Source organism: Sinohyriopsis cumingii, unplaced genomic scaffold (genome assembly GCF_028554795.1).
Source record: "Sinohyriopsis cumingii isolate HCF-2022 unplaced genomic scaffold, ASM2855479v2 utg001770l, whole genome shotgun sequence".
Taxonomy (NCBI): domain Eukaryota; kingdom Metazoa; phylum Mollusca; class Bivalvia; order Unionida; family Unionidae; genus Sinohyriopsis; species Sinohyriopsis cumingii.
The window spans coordinates 217,825-238,643 of NW_028316047.1; the positions used below are offsets into that span (position 1 = coordinate 217,825).

Consider the following 20,819-nt stretch of genomic DNA (forward strand, 5'->3'; position numbering starts at 1 on the left):
TACATTACTTACAAAATATATATGGTGCTGATATTTTCGGCAAGCGGGAGACCTACCAATATTCTGCATATAATTATTTTAATGTTTTTCAGAGCGAGAGTATTGGGGCCTGATCTGTTCAATATATTTCTCAACTGATACAGCAGGTATAATCAGAGGCGTAGCTGGGGGGGGGGGAGGGGAGTACATATGTCCCCGGGCGCCAAGGTACAGGGGCGCCAAAATGAGGCTTACAACGTTACATTATAATAAGTAAACAAGGGTAATATTCAAAAATGTGATTAAACGGGGAGGGGGCTGGGGCGCCAATTTTATTGTTCGTCCCCGGGCGCAAAATATCATAGCTACGCCTCTGGGTATAATAGAGACCCCCCCCCCCCCCCGAGTTTGCCACAGAGCGCTCGTGTAATATACGGTTTAATACAAAATACATGATTGTGGGCAGGAATATACAAATTTTGGTCGATATACATGATCGTTGGTATCTATTCAAACGAGGGCCATGAAATACATTAGCAAATTCCTACAGTATTTTAAGGCAGGCGATTACGAATTATTTAAACCACGTTTTTCATCTGTCACAGATTTTATAATCATTTTGAAGTGGCTACTTTATCTCGAGGAAAACGAGCGGTAAGTGTTATACAAAACAAAATCTTAATATCAATTTGATCACTTTTGCGTCATTTGACAGTAAGAATAGTAATAAATAGAGGATAATTTCTTTTCCTACGTTAGGCCTAATACCTGGTATGTTTTTTAGTGTGGTACACACACAAAAAAACAACCCCAAAACAACATTAACAACATTTTAAAAAACCCACAAAAACGAGTGCCGTGCCGAAGCCACGGGCTAAAATGCTTTATTATTATTTTTTTTATTTATAGCATCAATCACAAATTGAAATATATACAGTATTAGCGTTGGAAAAGAAAGTTTTCTTTTTGTTATATTTTTTTTTCTCACCCTAGCGAAACACTTTCTGCAAATGACCTTAATAAAGAAAAATAATAAATTAACCTAAACCACTCTGAATGTCGACCGTATCTATTATTTACACGGCATCATGCGCGGAAGAAAATACCAACTGAACCGGGATTTCAGACAGCAGATGAATTGAAGTTGATTCATTGAACATCATTAGCAATTGTACAATCAAACAGATGCAACAATGAAAAGTGGAACTATGAAAAATCGAGAATGTTAGATTTGCGAAGGATTTATTCCGAATCATTGTCTGCTAATAGAGAATTCATGTCAGTTGCTGTGTCGGCGATGCTCACACAGCGCGCCGTCCAAATGTGAAGTTGCGTTTTGCTGACAGACATAACACTGTGCCATGATTTATCTGATGGCATGTAAAGAAGCTGCTTAAATTATAGTATTTAAAAGTTTCTTCATTTTGTAAGAGCTCAAGAAATTAATTCTGGTTTGAAAGACAAGATGACGGTAAAACTCAGAAGACGTAGCTGTACAGTACCGTTGGTGTTGGAGACATCATAATAAAGGTAACTGCGTTAACTTCGCTTTTTGTTTGGTAATTTGTTGGATATTATCTTTTGCTGATCTTCTTTGAGCTTGGAGTAAATTTTACATTCTGAACATTTTTATTTGCACTTATCTGCTTACTATGTATTGCTGAGATATCATATAGAATATGAAGTCAGTATAATGGTACTATATTTTACATATTTGAATGATAAAAGACTGGTAAATGATATAATGATAAACTACAAAATAAATAATTTGCCCATTATCCCAAATATGTTAATTAAAACAAACATTGGATGTAAATTCAGATATAATGAGCAGTTGTAAGAAGTAAGAAATAACATTTTATCCATTGAACCTGTTATGTGTTATCATCATCAGTTTTAAAATAAACACATGGAGACAAGTTTGCTTAAATTCTAAAATTAACACACACACACACACACACACACACACACACACACACACACACACACACATGGTATTTTAATCTAATACAGAAATGGTGACATTGATATATGCAGACCAATAGTTTGTTTTCTTCTACAGATATAAATTAAAAAGCCTAATTCTGAGAGTTTCACCTACAACATTCATGATGGGAAAGGGCCACTAATTAAGAGCTGACATATGTGGAAGAAAAATACCATCCATGTTGAAAAGGGCTAGAGGTAATGTGAGAAAACATAATTTATCAATCTTATTTAACATTATTGTTGCTATTTTATCTCAACTGGTCAAAAGGCTAAGTGGGTTTATGTAATGGTCCAGAGTGTGTTATTTATTTCACATCCCCTTCTGTCTTTCAACAGTTAGAAATTAGCTACTTTGGAGTCCATAGTTCTGATCAATTTGTTTATATAAAACTTGGTTTTGGGCTTAAATCAACATCTTGGATAATCTAATAATGAGCAAAATCCAAGTATATACATGTGATCATGTATAAGATTAGTTGAGGTTTTTAACCAGCCTAAAAGCCATGCTTCCACAATATAGGCTAAAATCATTAAGTTGTCCTAGAAGTTTGATGAGTGTTAACCATTAATAATAATAAGGTGATCTTTCATCTGAGTATGTTACCAAAGCATGCAATATTTATACATGTAGTGCAGTTTTTACTAAACTTAGAATACATGCTTATATAAATGAGATCTAGATTGAAGTAGTGAAGATGCATACAAATACATGAGGTTATAACCACTACTGCTGATTCAAGTTTGATCGTGCTTGGCCATTGGGCTTATATAGTCAAGTTTCACAATGATGCTTATTATGAGTGTGATAAAGGTATGGTAGTGAAGTGACCTTGCATCTGATTGGCAGAGTTTCTTATGATTTGCACAACAGTGTTTATGATCCAATTTAGATCTGACTTGTTTAATTATTTGCTTGTATGTCTGAGGCTATAAGCAAAATCTATGCATATAATGTGGTGGTTCTACATCTCACTAGCCATTCTTGCTACTGCTCTTAAAACTATTTCTCATTAATTTTATCAGACTTGGTGAATAGATTTATCTCATCAAGATATAGCAAAAGAGCAATTTTGTAAAAAAAATATTCATTCATATTAAACTCAAATTCTGCATCTGATTGGTTGACCTTGGAAATACTATAAGGGCTCTATTTCTGACAAAAAGATTATTTTGATCTAATGTAGCAGAAATGCTTATATGATCAAAACATTGAACATATTTGATGACAAATAAGAAATAGTTTTTCATGCAAATTTGATAAACATTGATAAATCGGTTCATATCATTAAAAGCTTGGAAGAGTTTGATTACATGCGAGACCATCACATATTAATCATTCTTTATTTAGAGAATTATTTTTGTCAGGATTTAGTAAAATATGTAAAATCAATATGGACTGGTTTTGTTATGTACAGCAACACTAGTTGTTTACTGAGTACTGAGGGAATTGGAGTAAGGCAAGGGTACATCGCAGTAGGTAACCTGGTTGACTTGATAACAGGATTTTAACACAAACATTTTTATCAGGAGTCTAGCATACTAACCATTGAATCACTGCAGATCCTGCCCCCATTAGTTACCTTTTTAATACATAAAGCATTTGGGTTTTTTATGTCACAAATCCCATAGGGATTAAAATTAACATCATAGGTCTCACTGGATAGTTTCGTATTTTGACATCCCTCTATATTTTAAGGTAGAAGGCATGAACCTAATTATCACAAGCCTAGCATTTATAAATTTACACATAAGCTAAATCTATAATGTGGTTCAGATTTACTTTGAGTTAGGCATGGAAATAGGTTGGCTTGTTGGTGACTGCCTGTTACAGTTAGATGAGCATTGGAGATCATATGCGTAACTTAGTCTGCAAATGAGCTGCCGACTTTTATTTGTGTCTGCTACAGAGGTAAATATAAAAACATCTTGATGGTAGAGGGGTGATGAAAAGTATGCTAATTTGTTATAGTACTAGTGAATTTTATTCATGCATAAGGCACATACTGATTCTTTTAGTTGCCTTGTCACAGAAAAATATTGAAAATAGCTATTTCTAGTAAAAATGAATGTAAAATGTACCTGCATCCTTTGACCCTACCAGAACCAAACTAAAAGCTCAGATTTGTGCAGCTGCTTTTGCTCATCACAAACATAATTGGGAGTATAACTGCTAACCCTACCCTCTAGCACACATTTAAGATCTTTAGAGCTTTTAAATACAGCCTTCTAATTATACAAGTTTCATTACACTGGTCAATAATTAGTCACATGTGATGACACTTGTAACTAATCAAACCACAGCAACTGAGAGCAGACTAAGCACTGATATTTATTTGGTACAGTGGCAATATACAGTCTGTCTGCCGCAACACATGAAACAAACTGGACAAATCTGAAAGCCTTGAATTTGACTTTATTTATCTGTATGGTAGAACAGAACCTGAGTTGAAAAGCTTTTAAAGAAAGACCTTGATATCAAACCTAATAATAACTGCAGGAGTTATATTATGGATAATTAACCATTCTCTCAGTTTCAAACTGGGCATTCCATCCCATGGGGTTCTAAATGTAAACCAAGTGTAACTGATATCCTAATGAACTGTAAAGACCATAGCAGCACAACAGCATGGGACCAGATATGTCCAGATCCAGAAATCATAGACCAGTTTCAAACTGATGATGAACCACATAAAAATTACACATCTGCTAGAACTTATGTTATGAAGATAACTTAAATTGCATTATTATTAATCCTCCTCCTCACATTCATCATGATTGAGATGCATCATATATGTTTTATTGTAAAATAGTTTATGCAACATAATTCAGTGAAGACCTTTGCTGCCAATTTACCAGTGAACTATTTGTTTCAATGAACATATTTTATGTTGTAACAAGGAGCATCATTTAAACATTATGATACACTTATCATACCTGTATATGAAATCTTAATGCTAACACTTATACTTGCAATACTACTACTAATAAAAACACCTGCATTGATAATTTGATTATGTTCAATTGGACTTGTATCTAAATGATCACCAGCTGTATGAAAAGACATATTTTAATATATAGATATTGGATGGAATACTAGTTACCACAATTGAATAGTCATATGATAAATGATATATTATTTTAAACAATTTATATTTGCAGTGATACATACTTTTACATTATTTTCCCTTAAATTTCATTTATAGAGCAGTATACTCTGCATTCATTAAATTACTGAAATGGTTAATAATACAACAACAAATACTGCAACTTCCAGAATCACAAAAATCAAAAGATATAAACAAAAACTTCCCTATTAGTATCAACAGCTGTCACTTAATAGACAGAACTATGAAGATTTAGAATAGGATGTTAACAAATTAGGTATTCAAGTTAAAAAGAAAAAAATACCAAGTAAGCTTACTACCAAAAAATCAAACAATAACAGTGAATTTTAGTACATTCCCAGGAAACAGAATATATGATTTTTCTTAACTTGATCTGATACATCTTAAATCTTTAGAAAATGATTCATATTGTATGACTAAAATATTATGTAAACAAAAATTCCATCACTTTTTTCAGATGCAACATGCATACCCCAACCCATCCTTCTTGATCATAAAGTATACCAGCATTCCACTATAAGATGGGGAGCTGTAGTGGCTCAGTGGTTAGCTTTCTGGACCTGTGAAATAAGGTAGGTTCAAATTCTACCATCAGACCAGCCTGGGTTAGCTACCATGGTGTGTCCTTGGGCAAGGCACTATACTAAAAGTGCCTTGGCACTAAATAACTTACTTGTGTTGGTTTACCATAAAAGGCCAAACCAAACACAAAAAACAACTTTAAAATATGAGTTTTGTCAATACTAAGTAAATGAAAATCATACTGAAGAAATGTTTTTGTTAATACAGTTTAATGGATCTAAAAAATCTCTTTCTTCTGCAGGAGTTTAAAATGTTAAATTAAAAAGGTCATGGTACACATTGCTTTGTTCGTACACATCAGGCTCCGTAACCCATATCCAACTAAAAATTTTAGTAGAGTCTGAATAAAACATATTTTAATCTGGATGATAATATTCTTTCTCCATTCATATATTACACCACCAAGATTGATCCAAATAAGATTACATTTTACTATAACACTGAGGATGAGTATGCCTCTTAACAACTGACAAATGTGGAGAGAATGGAGTTAAACTGAACTTTGATTTCTTTTCAACCATAGCACAAGATGATCATTTATTATGAAAAAACCTGAATAAAGTTGGAGTTCATAACCATAACAGTCTTGATACAATATAAATTCAATATATTATTGTTGTCTTGAGGTATAGTTCTGTATATTACAATCTCACACAAGATCAGGGTATATTTTAGTACCATACAGTTAATTCGGGATTATATTAATACCTATTCTGGTGAATGAACATTAAATAAGATTTACTATTTTGGAACCACTTGCAATAAAGTTTACTAAACAAGAGAAAATATGACTTTACTATAATATCTAAAATGTAAAATCTGCAAACAGAATACTTGCTTGACTTTACACTTCAACTATATCATAATATTTATTTGAAATGAATTTATACAAATGGCATTAAATTGGGTTTCAGGCTGGTAATGACAATGGTAGTAGTGAATAGGGACGGTCTAGGGACTAGGGAACTTCCATGTTAAAAAGGGTATATCCACTCTGGGGACTATGTAATTTAACATGGGAGAAAAAAAATATCCATTCTAGGGACAAGGGGAATTTAACATGGGAGAAAGAAAAAAACTATTCACTCTAGGGACAAGGGAAATTGAACATGGGGAATAAATCGTGGGACTGTCTTGGGACTAGGGGAAATGGAACAGGGTCGGGACCCTATTTTAATAAGGTCCCGACCTGATGGGTCTATGAAAATGGAACAGGCGAAAATTGAAATAGGGAGGGGTCTCTATTTTTTTATTATTTTTTTAAACAAAAAAATAAAAAAAAGGGGTAGGCAATTGAAAGTCAAGATCTTTTCGAGAGATAGGAATGGCCCTGAAAAATGGCCTTTGGTTTTATGTTAATATACCCTTAACATAAAGGGCATCTGTGACATCTTCTTCTTGACCTTAGGCTGCGCCTGACTGCAGGACCATAGATTAAGACTCTTTTGAGGCATCCTTGATGCTCCACATAAGATTCTTCGCATCCACAGGCTGGTGTCTGTCCTGTGGATAACTGTCCAGTTGGATCGGACATACATTGATATGTCCGTCCAGAACATCATCGAAGCCACAAGCGTTGAAGATTGTACGTCGGTCCACATGTTGGGGTGCTGAGTAACAGGTGAAGGAATGCAGTGAACTGTACTTATTTATAGGGAGAGGAAGGATTGAAACGGATTGAGTTTGTTGACCAATCCAAACACGCGTTACAAAATTCAGTCAGCCAACGTCCAATCCGAAGAGAGCAGTCTGTGACGTCACATAGTCTATATAGATTCGCTAGCGCCTGTGCGCAGTCAATCTAAGCGACAGTTTTTCAACATGACGGAAACTCAGAAAACGATCAGTTGGGGTGCACTGATGGTGGAGACTACCCAAGGGAACCCAGACTTACTTTCAGAAGAGGTGAATTGGGATTTTGTGGATTTTTTTACCTTGCAAGAATTTGTTCCTGAACCTTCGTCACCTTCTCCTTCATTACCGCACATGGAAAATTTTAGACAGAGACAGAAAGAAGAATTGGAGAAATTTATACAACAGCAAAAGGAAGCGGAACAAGCTTTTCTCCTACAGCAACAGCAGCAAGAAGAAGAGGTAAGAAAAAAACAAGAAGAAGAAGAAGCAGCAGCAAAGAAACAAGGGTGTCAAAATCAAACGGTCACGGTACTGGTAGACATTTTAGCGGAGTTAAGAAGTCTGAAACAAATGTATCAGACTTCTTTATTACGGCCGAAGAGAATATGACCTTCCCAAGCTAAACACTCCAACCCTGTGACTACGCCTACTGCACCACCCTTAGTGATTTCAACGAAATCATCATCAACAGTACGCAGTCCAGAAGTAGGCCTTGGCCATGGCAAAGGCTTAAGACAGTTAAAGTTGATTGTTTAAACTCACCCCTTACACCAAAAAAGGCCATTTTCAGGGCCATCCACGTCTCTCGAAAAGAGATAGACTTTAAATTGCCAATAACTAAAGAAAAACATTTTACCCAATAGTACCTGTCTGTGTATGAGTGTGCGTGAGTGTAGGTTCTTATTTTAAAATCAAAACCCAAAGACACTTACCTTTTATAATTAATTTATTCTTTTATAAATATTTACAATTCACAATTCACAACAGAGCACTTTAAAAAGTTCATAGACTTATTCTGTCTCATTGTTCACTCTCTCTTTTCTTAAATTTCTTCACCGTCATAGTCTTTTCCTCCTCTTCCTCCTCACTTTCTTCCCTTCTTTTCTTCTCCTGTTTCTTTTTCTTCACCTGTCTGTTTTCTTCCTCTTCTTCTTCCTCTTCCTCTGAAGAATCCCTCTCTTCTTCTGACTCCTCTTGTTTCTTTTTTGGGCAGTCTGGTGACCAGTGTCCTTTTTCTTGACAACAATAACAGGTATCTTGTCTTTTGTCTCTTCTAACCCCTTTTTTTTCTTTTTTGACAGTCTGGACACTCTGAAGACCAATGCCCTTTCTTCTGACAGATATAGCAAGTATCTTGACTTTTATCTTGAAAGGAAGGAGAGTAGTCCCTCGGCTGGTCTGAAGAGAATTTTCTAATGACCCCTCGCAAAGCTCTGATGAAACGTTCGATCTTGGTAGTCTCTTCCATCGTTGTGCTCAGTTTGAGAGTGAAATGAATAGGGAAAGGACAAGACACATACCCTTTATATACGCTGGTCTGCTATGACTATAAATTAGTCCATGGTGTTTAAACTTTAGTCATTTGACTTTTTGCTATCGAGATGAAATGATCCAATTCATTTGAGAAGAAAGAAGAAGAAAGTAAGAGGCAGAAACGTGATCTATCGCCTCGTACCAGGGCTGAAGTCTTGGCACAAATTCATGCCAGTGATTTTGTAGAGGACATGAGTGAACCAGAATCCAAACCCTCTAAACAAAGTTTACCACCCTTAGTCAACCCTCAAAAGTACTATGACATTCGAGAGACGGAAAAACGTCCCTCTAGAAAATTTAGAACTACGGCTTACAAATACACAGTGAAGTTTAAAGATTTCAAGTCTGAAGTACTGTTAGAGAAAGCAGAAGGGTTCATCACCGACATGTGGGATTCTTTGCTTACCACACTCAAGCGACAATGTCAACCCAAAGAAGATGATCGCTTGAGACTTTCCATACAACATGACGGCTTGAAATCCCCTGTTTGGATCGAGTTTAAGCAGCCCTGCAGAATTGACCACTTCCAAAGTCATGGACAAGATTCAACACGTGCAACAATCTAATGACCAGTTTGACATCACCGATGGAAAAGCCACACTGGACATGACCCACGTCTCTCCTCCTCAAGGGACCGGACAATGCAGAAAGACCTTATTGGTCAACAACCTTCGCATTACCAAAACAAGTCTTGTCCAAATTAACAATTTTCAAGACCACATGTGTTTAGCCCGAGCCATCGTGGTGGGATGAACCTATGCCGACAAGAACGACACGGTAGAATGGAAAAGAGCCTGGGAGAACATTCGAAAATCGAACCGAGCCAAACAACGAAATGAAGCAGAACTTCTGTTACAACAAGCATGCCTGTCCAAAGACACATCCTGTGACATTCCTGAGATGCAAAAATTGCAAGATGCCCTAGCTCCACGATACACCTTGAAAGTGCACCCTCAAGAAGTGCGCGGGTCTCTGTTGTTTCGAGGGAAAGACTTTAAGGATGGAAAATACATTCACCTCTATCATCACGATGACCATTTCGATGCCATTACCACTATCACTGGATTCCTGGGATACAAATATTACTGTGAGAAATGTGACTTATGATGGTTATAATAATCGAGAGCAACACAAACATTGTGGATCGAAATGCTCAGGATGTTTGGCCTCTCAACCCTGTCTGAGCGAAGGGCAAGAACCAGTGCATTGTCCTGCTTGTCTGCGCACATTTGTCAGCCCTGCCTGTTACCAACAACATCTGAAGATGCAAGGTTCACAGAAGAAATGTGCTTGTCAACTCCTGAGATTGTGCCCAATGTGTGGACAAGGTCTATGTATCAACAGTACCAAGGCACACGTATGTTCAGGAAAGAAAAAATGTCACATTTGTCACTGCATCGTGGACTTGGAACACCAATGCTACATGCAAAAATACCAATCCCAACCAGAGAAAGAGGATGGTCACAAGAAGAAGAAAGGCAATTTCATCTTTTTCGATTTCGAATGCATGCAAGAGACCGGTATTCACATTCCTAATTTCTGCGTGGCTCATCGAGCGTGCGAGAAGTGATTCAAGAACCTATCTTGAGTTATTGCCCTCAATGCAGTAAGATTCCTGGAGGGCGTGAAAAAATCTTTCAAGGACCGAACACACTAGCCGATTTCACACAATGGGTCTTAGACCCCATCGACAAGACGTGGAGCCAAGAGGACATCGAACATTATTATGGAGAATGTCATCACCATGCCACGGTGATGGCTCACAATTTCTCCGGATACGATGGACAGTTTCTTTTGAGATGTTATACGGAACGTGGCATCGAGCGTCCTAAAATCACTTTGAACAGAGCCAAAATCATTTTCATGCAAGTGGGACAAGTGCAGTTTAAAGATTCGATGAGCTACTTAGCCATGCCTTTGAGTCGAATGCCTAAAATGTTTGGAATGACAGAAATGGCTAAAGGGTACTTTCCACACTTTTTCAATACAGAAGCCAATCAACACGCAGTTCTACCCCATTTGCCTCAGGCTCACTATTACGACCCTGACAACATGCGTACCGAACGAGAAACTTTCTACGCTTGGTACCAGGCTCACGCCTCCGACCCTTTCGACTTTCAGGAAGAAATGCTAAAGTATCGTTGTTCTGACGTGGACATTTTACGGCGATGCTGTGGAAAATTTCGAGAACTGTTCATGGAACACGGAGGGGTTGATCATTTAAAAGAGGCTTGCACCATTGCCAAAGCGTGTTCCTTAGTCTACCGACAACGATTCATGCTTGAAAACACTGTGGCTGTCATCAGTCCTCAAACGACCAACTATGTCAAACGTCAATACTCGGTCAAAGCCCCATGCTGGTTGCATTACTTGTGCGACAAAGAAGACAAATGGATTCAGTATGCCCGCAACGGACAGGGCGAAAAGATCATCGGAATGCATTCGGTCGATGGCTGGGACTTAGAAAACCCCAAGATCATGTACGAGTTTAACGGTTGCTTATTTCACGGATGTCCCGTCTGTTACCCTGACCGCGGCACTAAAAATCAGTTATTACAACAAACCATGGAAGACTTGTACCAGGCCATTTGTCAGCGACGCCTAAAGTTAGAACAGGAAGGATACCAAGTGGTGGAAATGTGGGAACACAAATACAATCACCGTTTGAACACCGATCCCGAGTTTAAACGCCTCATGGAAAGTTACCAGTTCATGGACCCCCTGAACCCAAGTGATAGTTTGTACGGAGGAAGGACCAATGCCACCTGTTTGCTGTACCAAGCTGACGAAGAGAAAGGGGAAGAAATCAAATACTTGGACGTGTGTTCACTGTATCCCTACGTGTGCAAATATTGTTGCTTTCTGCAGGGCACCCACAATTGTTCACCGAACACATCGACCTAAAATACATTTGACAATACGAAGGCTTGATCAAGTGCAAAGTTTTGCCTCCCACGAACCTATACCATCCCGTCTTACCTCGCCATTGCCAAGGCAAACTTATGTTTCCTTTGTGCCGTACTTGTGCTGAAACGTGCAACCAAGATCAACCTTGTCATCACACCCAGGAAGAACGGGCCTTGACGGGGACATGGGTCAGCGTAGAATTGTTCAAAGCTCTGAACATGGGATACCAACTGTTAGAAGTGTACGAAATTTGCCACTTTCCCAAGACACAATAATTCCACAAGGGTGACCCCACGCAGAAAGGCATTTTCGCAGACTACGTGGATGCCTTTTTGAAACTGAGCAAGAAGCCAGTGGCTATCTGTCCTGGTGTCACACTCCCGAAGACCAAAAGACATTCAGAGATAAATTCTGGGCACAAGAAGGCATTACTTAAGATCACATTGAGAAAAACGAAGGCAGGCGATCGTTTGCCAAAGTGATGTTAAATTGCTTGTGGGGTAAAATGGCACAATGACCGTGTTTACCCAAGATGGAGTATTTGACCGAACCTTCCCGCTACTTTCAGATGATTCACGACAAAGCCAAATTCATGAAACACGTGGATGTCGTTCGTGAGGATTTGATCTTGGTGAATTACGAAGAAGATCTGAACTTTGTAGAAGATGACCCCTTTGGAAATGTCATCATTGCAGCTTACATGACAGCTCATGCTCGCTTAAAATTGTACGAAGCTTTAGAACTGTTAGGGGAACGTGTCTTGTACTTTGACATGGACAGTTGCATTTATATCGATCACCCGAGTCAACAGCACCCTGACATCGAAGGAGACCGTTTAGGAGCCTGGACAGACGAGCACCCCGATGACAAGATTCTAAGTTTCGTCAGTGGCGGTCCCAAAAATTACGGCTACGAATACTGGGACAAACAAGGAGAAGTGCACACGAAGTGTAAAGTGAAAGGACTTACTCTGAATTATCGTACCAGTCGAGTGGTCAACTTTGGCGTATTGAAAGAAGCCTTGCAGTCTAGAGAAAGTGACCACCTATCAACCCAACAAGATTGTACGTTTACCCACACACCACATCGTCAGTCGACCCTTGGAAAAAGTCTATCAAATCGTGTAGCAGAAGCGAGTGCGGCTTCCCACCCACTTTACTTTGCCGTATGGACATGTCGGTATAAAACATTGGTTGTAAGAGGATAGCCACCCACCAGAAGGATGACTTCGCCACAGCAAGAATCGAGTGAGAAATCCAGTGAGAACTCCAAGTTCAAACCCTACCATTTTCCAGTCTTCTTACCTGACTATTGTGATTGTGCCCGTCGATTGGACACGTTTCAAAAATGGCCTACGGATAGGGAAGGATTACCTTCTTCGTATGTTTTAGCTAGAACAGGATTTGTCTACTTCGGACCTGAGTCAGGATTGGGATACGAAGTACAGTGTTTCGCTTGCGGACTGAAGTTATGAATGGATCTATGTATCTACAAAGATTCAGCTCTTCTGGAACATACTCGATGGTCTCCGCACTGCCCTTACCTTTCAATGGCCTTTCCACCCATTAAACTACGGTACAATTATGACGGTACCTTAGAGACGGTACCTTCCAAAACTAGACGTAAACACATTGCATCCTATTTCATTGTTGTTTCTTTTCCACATAATAGCTTATTTTTTATAAAATGTTAAACTTTACTAATCTTTTTTCAAGATCACTTTAGTTTGCAAAAATATATCTTGTCATTTATTGGCATTCTACATTGAATTTTGTAAACTAGCTATAAACCTGACCTAATTACTCAACTTAACTGCTGACAGAAACAGTCTACAGTAAGTGTATTTCATTTCTATAGCTCGATGGATAAACATTACATCTTTTAAAGCTGTGCACAGAATAGGCCGACATATCACGAGTCAGGAAAACATGGGGGTGGTATCCCCTGTGTCCAAAATTAATATCATTTTGAATAGAATATTCTAGTGACAATTGCCTCTTTTCAAATGGTAAGCATTGCTTTTTTTTATTTTCGTCAATCTGTCAAATTCGGTATGCATTTTGCTTTAATATTTGAGATGGAAACCTTAGGTGCATAGAAATGTCAGACAGCATTGTACATCATGGATGGTGTCCAACATACTTTTATGATCATAAAACAAAATCCCATTTTTTAGTTATGGCCACTGATTTAAAAAATATTCATCCAAGCTAAATATAATAATAATAATACTGAGGACTTTGTATAGCGCCTAATCTTTAGAAGCTCTAAGTGCTTTGCAACATTAGACAACATAAAAACATACACAATGATATGATTACAAAAACAAACACCATGAAATTAGAAAACATAAAAAACATGCTGAGAATATTTAAGGTAGTTAACATTATTAAGTCATTAAGTTTGTTTTTGTAGTCAGAATAAGTAGTTTTGAGAGCACTCTTGAATGGGATCACTGCGTCTTTGTGTCTAAGTTCAGTGGGCAATTCATTCCATGTTGCTGGGCCCTGATATGCAAAAGAATGCTGTCCATGTGACTTTGTTTTCATAGTGAGAATAATGAGTATATGATTGTCGGAAGAGGAGTGTAAGTATCTTGCTTGTGTGTACACATAGGTGAGGTCGGATAGGTATGTTGGACTAGAGTCTGTCAGTGAAACGTAGCACAGAGAACTAATGTTGTGTTTGATTCTGGATCGAATGGATAGCCAGTGTTGGGTACAGAGCAGCGGGGAGGTGTGCTCTGATTGTGGTACTCTAAGTATGATCCAAGCAGCTATGTTTTGAACTTTTTGAAGTCTCTGCAGTAGATATTAAGATGAACCAGACAGAATTGAGTTACCATAGTCCAGTCTTGAAAGTAGTAATGAACACACAAACAAGTGTTTTAGTGGCATCAACTGAAAGATATCTGAGAATGGAGCTGATGCGTCTCAGCTCAAGATATGCAGCCTTGCATATGTTCATGATATGTTGGTGCAATGTGAGAGTACTGTCCAGAGTAACACCTAGGTTTTGTACTGATTGTGTGAATTTAATATGGATGTTGCTGATATTTATTGTGTGAGGTAAAGGATGTGAATGAGAAAGTCTTTGTGTTGTGATCAGAATGGCATCAGTTTTATCATCATTCATCTGCAGCTTTTTACAAGTCATCCATGATTTCACATCAGAAACGCACATCTCTACACCTTGGATGGTAGCATCAACTTCATTTGAGTGGCTAGATTTGTATATTTGGGTGTCATCAGTGTACAATTGGTGAGACACTGGATGATGATCTATGACACTTGAGAGCAGCTGAGTGTATAGAGTGTAGAGAACAGGTCCAAGGACAGACCCCTGTCCAACACCACAACATACATCAACTGGGCTGGAGTGTAATCTATTTGCAGACACAATTTGTGTCCTGTGGCAAGGGCGATATGCAGATTGTACATTGCTAAAAAGACTGTTTGAATTCAGACAAGATGCAAGCTGGGATTGAACAACCTTTTGTAAGATTTTTTATATGAATTGGAGATTAGAAACCGGGCAGTAGTTCTTTAAATCCTTATGGTGTAGTGTTAGTTTCTTCAGCAGAGGTTTTACAATGGGAGTTTTGAAAAATGATGGAAATTATGCTGATGAGAGAGAGGTATTAATAACATCAGTTAGTGAAGGCAATACTTGATCTAAGCACTCAAGCAGCAGTAATGTTGGAATTGGATCAAGTTCACATGACTTTGGTGCACTCTAGGATGATTATTTAAAGATGAAAATCTCAAGTGGAAACCTTTCTGGTCAGCCATCTCATCCAAAACCTCCTGAAATGGAGAGTATTTTGCAGACTCCAAGATTTCCTCTTATCCTGCTGGTATGTTCTATTTAGTTTATCTGGTCTCTTTTTATTTTTTATCAATTGCTTTTATACCATGCCACAATTGGAAATTCTTTATCAAAAGTATGTATAAATTTCATCATTTTTCTGTCTGTTTAATAAGATGTGTTTAAGAGTACTTACTTACTCATGATGCTGTATATATGAGATTAGATGTTTTGTTAAAAAAAGAATGCATTTTGTGATATATTGTATCACTGCTTTATATACAGTGGTCATTGCAACCAGTATGCATTTTGTTTATATGCCAAAAAATCCAGTCTGGTTTCTTTGTTTCTTTTTTACTGCAGTTAAGGAGTAGTGATAATCTTTATAATCTTAGCTGCATCCAGAAGGACAACACCATCACCATCCCCATCCACTCTGGAGTGGAGAATATAAAGATTTCTCTCTGCCAGTTCCTCTGCAAGTAGTAAGTATTGAGGATGGAAAAAAAATGTATATTATAGAATAATGAAACAAATACTACAGGTGTTGACTTTTATATAATCTCTTATTTCATTTACAGCTCTCTAAATACGAGTAGGTCAATTATACACTGTATTTATGAATTTAATTCTCACCTAATGTAGTAGAACTGTTTTATGTTTGACAAAATGTTGGGTAATTTGTGGCCATACACTAAAAACACGTTTTGTAGCATTTAAAAATGGTTATGTTCAGTGCACGTAAAACTCATTGGTTTGTTGTCACTTCAGTTGATAATAGTCTTGTCATCTTGTAGACATTTTGAATGTTAGTGTTCAATGCTAAGGTCATATACATTGATTCAACATCAAAATTTGTTTGCAAAATGGAAGATTATGACATGAAAGCACAAGCTCTTCTAGCTTAGATACTGTTATTTCAGAACATTGTGAGATGTTAATTAATTAAATTATAGGTCATAAAACATGCTGTTCAAGACTTATTTGTGCAAATAAACAATTAATTGTTTTTCATTGATGTGTCGACTGTTCATCATTCCATTGTCTTTTTTATTTTTCTTTCTGATGTATACCATTGTCTTGTGTAAGTCAGACGCCTAAACCATCTACATTGAATGCAGACTTTACAGACACCAGCAGTGAAACAACATATCCAGGGAATAAAAAAATAAAGGATTATAGGGAAAAGTTTTCATATAAACTGTACAAAAAACATATATTTCATTCCATAAATATATTTCATTGTTAAACCCATGTTCACTGTACAGATCTTTTTAAGGAGTTTATAATAATGATCTTGATCTTTCAAAACTAATTTCATCACAAATCTGTTACAGATTTCCAGTTCAATGTACTTATGAAACTGGACACAAATATTGAGAATTTGTTGGAGCAGCTGGCCCTCCAAGTTCATACACAAGGCCCAGACACAGAATATAGAGAAGAAATTCTTGCAATGCCATGTGATTCAGTGGAGGAACTAGAGGGCCTTTGCCAGAGGTTGGAGGAGAATCCCAAACTCTCCAAGAAGATGGTAAATTGGGGCTTTATTTTCTATTTAAAAAAACTGTTATAACCTTTATTTGCTGTTGTGAACCTCAATATGCATTATACAAGTTCTGCAGTGCCTGTATAATTATTTTTGGTGGTGGGGTGAACATGTAGTGGTCGGCTGTTTTGTCTTACGGATGTAGGCCAAAACATGTTTAGAGATGAACATGTAACATGTATTTTACTACATATACACTATTACATATTATGTGGCTACTTTAATTCAATCCTTGAGTGAATGTCATTTATGAAGTTAATAGATTCACGGTGGTTAATTTGGTTTATAATTGCTATTAGCACATTGTGTTGCATAGTTAATGTTATCAAATTTTTTTCAAGTTAGAGAAATTAAATTTGCTTGCAAAACCATGGCAAAAAATAACTATATACAAGCATATTTTGTCACATCGATCATGAAATACTACTACTAATAATAATATCAAAATCAGAAAATAGTAATATTATTATTATTATTATTTTCAGATATGCTACTTGAGCTCCCTTGGCAGGTTTGCAATTGGGGATAGTGTCTGCAGGATGATGAAAAAGCTTAAAACAAAAAGACTGGCCAGAGTATAGTCCAAAGGAACGTAAAGGTAAAACAGCATTTCAAGAGCTTGTGATATGTCAGGTTTTGATAAGTAAGTATGGCTTGATTTAAATTGTGTTTTTCATGTGACTTGCCAGAGATTTTTAAATGAATTGATAAAGTAACTTGAGACCACATTTCAAAGTACATGTTTTAAAAATATTCCATTGATTATTGCTGGCATTTAGAAAAATGCAATGCATCATTTGTTGTGAAACTTTTTTAAAACATTGTATTACTCTTGCAGAAGCCTGCTTGAAAACTAATGGCAAAGCAAAGGCAAATGGAATGGAAGAGACCATATCAGAGACCCTCAAATATGCACCCAACCAACTCAGAATGATAAAAAACAAGGTAATCCAAATGACTCTTATTTCATCAATATTGAATTCAGTTTCGTCTTTTAAAGCATAGTATTTGCAAAGCGGATGCATTTCTAAACTGATAACAAAATCAGCTTATCCTATTGCCCAGGACTATCAGAGCTAGAGTTCAGCTAACTACAATATGCATATATCTTGTCTGATCGGACAAGTGCCTCCATTTGGAATTTTTATTCACATGAAATATTTGGATGAAATAAATTCATCTTTGTGCAAATTGATTGCACCATCCACTTGCCAGAAATGACAAGTAAGTGCAAAGTTATCTTGTATCATGGCTTAACGATAGTAAGGGAAGCACAAGTGCAGTGAAGAAAATTTCATACATTTTTATAATGCTGATTAACATGACTTCTGCATATGTAACTAGTGCTGAGATGATATGACTTTATTTAAGCATTACAATTTTGTTTTAATTTGCAGGTGCCTGAGCAGAAGAAGTAATATATAAACTTTACAGTGGAGTTGGAGACTGATTCTGATTCATAATCTTAATTAAATCTAGAAAATAAACATTAAAGTCATATTAAAATATCTGTTGTATTGTTTCCTTCTTTCATTTTTCTCTTAAAAACAAATGTCTGAACCTTTAGTCTGTAAATTCAGTGGATTCCTTATCAGCCCATCTACTTTTACTTTACACCATGCTACTTTAAAAAAAAATGAATTATCCCCATTGGGGTAGGTCCCCCCAACCCCCCACCCTACTTTGTCAACTTACCTGCCACATTTAAATCTAATCGAAGGCCCTGCTGTAAAGCCTGTTAGTAAAACTACCCAACAAGAGGATTTCATACATTTGCAACTCCTAGATGGATGGTAATATTTTCATTTTTGTAATGTAGACTTGGACATTCTTGCCACCAGTATGGAATATGTGTTTCAGAAACACAAGCAGCTTTCATCAGATTTGCATATAGGTTTTATATGTTGTGAGTATGTTGTAGGAAGTTTTTTTAAATAACATCATATGAGATGATGCCAGTGGAAATGGCAGAAAAGTGTCTGTATTGTTCACCAACTACACCTTGTTCTTACAAAATGTGGCTGTTACACATTCCCATGATGATGTCACTGACAGCTATCAGTGAGGAATGCCCCAACAGGCATAATACAAATTGCTTCCACTGTAATTGTTACAATTCCATTCTGACCACTCCGGTGCCCTAGTGGTTAGAGCGTCCGCCTCAGAAGCGGGAGGTCATGGGTTCAAACCCCAGCCAAGTCATACCAAAGACTTACAAAAATGGTATTAACAGCTACCTCGCTAGACGCTCAGCATTAAGAGGTTAGTGTTAGGACTGATCGGCCTGGTGTCAGGATAATGTGACTGGGTGCAACATCATACTACATGTTTGCAGCATGATGCCCCAGTGCTATACATCACTATAAACTGCCACACTGCAGACATTGTAGCAATATGACTGAAAAATTATTCAAGCTACGTTAAAAATCCAATCACACACACACAATTCCATGCTACGATCCAGAACCAACACTAATTCCATACTACAGTTCTTGCATTTCAATCCAGTTTTGCTTTTGAAATGTAGTGCCACTCAATTCATAATGAACCCATTCATTTCAAACACTCGCAAATACATATTATTCCTGTCTACAACTGAAAAATATCTATATAAAAAACGTGTAACTGTGTTTTATGCAAGGGCATGGAGATGCACAAAAACTTGCACCTGAAGCTTGAATAAAACCCCGACTGTGAATAAGACTTTACTCATCGATTACCCCAGCTTGGGGATAAATTCCGACCGTGGCGATTTATTATATATCCTATGACTGCTCCAGCTTGAGGGCAAAATCCAAGCACATCCCTAAAAAGATAACAAGTATAGCTGCTCTTTACCTTCTGTAAATGCCACTTGAGCTTCCTGATGCTGTTGTATCTGCCATTTGACAGAATCACAAATGTGGATATATTTCTTAATTACCTCTAGTTGTTGAGCTAGTTTAGCTGTATGAAATTCCTTTGTGCAGACTCACTCATTATTAATATTACAACAGTGATTTAATTACACATCACCTGTCAGTACACCGATGATAAGTCAGTTATTTTATAACACACCAACAAGCTTGCCCCTTGCACCCCCCCCTTTTTTTATTTGGGCACCTGTGGACATGAATCTGCAAGGCTCAAATTGTCATTTTTAATATAAGATCTCAACATTTTTAAGGCCTTAATTTTAAAGACATCCTTAAAACCCCCAAAAGGTTATCAACTGGATCACCAGCCTTCGTTTAGAGTAACAGCAAGTATATATATATATTTAGGTCTAAGGAAACACAATAAAAATGTTTGATTTAACAATGACATATTTGCCTCAGGTCTGTGATCCTGAACTGAATATTAACTGTCCATTTATTTTCTTGGCTTCTCTTTACTAGGAAATTGATTATAGTGATTTCTGCAATGGTGAAGGCAATGTAAAAATTGGTTACTATAACATACTTTTTACGCCATGTTTGAAAGAATAAATCCAATGGAAAGGTTATAGTCTGAAAATCTTCATTAAATTAGGTTAATATAGGGGAAAAAACTTTAAGAGTTCATAAATATTTTTCAGTGCTGAATAAAGATATAACATGACACTTTCTGCTGTGATTTTAATAGTTTCTGAGAGCATGAAAAATTTCTAGAACTATAATGTATAAATGTTTTCAAAAGATTATATTAATATGAGGGAAAAATCTGTTATGAAATAAACCGACAAGATCTTGTAT

At 36.9% G+C, this 20,819-nt stretch overlaps 1 long non-coding RNA gene across 5 annotated transcripts; it reads left to right on the top strand.

Annotated features, from left to right (window-relative positions):
• Positions 1 to 1,075: 1,075 nt before the first annotated feature.
• On the top strand, positions 1,076 to 18,780 carry LOC149771565 (uncharacterized). 5 transcript variants are annotated; one of them, XR_016418209.1, is made up of 6 exons: positions 5,316 to 5,665; positions 15,921 to 16,042; positions 16,895 to 17,091; positions 17,592 to 17,749; positions 17,945 to 18,051; positions 18,504 to 18,780. It is a non-coding gene; the product is annotated as an uncharacterized LOC149771565 (long non-coding RNA). The 5 variants fall into 5 exon arrangements; XR_016418210.1 differs by lacking the exon at positions 5,316 to 5,665 and adding an exon at positions 10,988 to 15,606 and having other exon boundaries at positions 15,953 to 16,042; XR_016418212.1 differs by lacking the exon at positions 5,316 to 5,665 and adding an exon at positions 14,911 to 15,606.
• Positions 18,781 to 20,819: the final 2,039 nt, after the last annotated feature.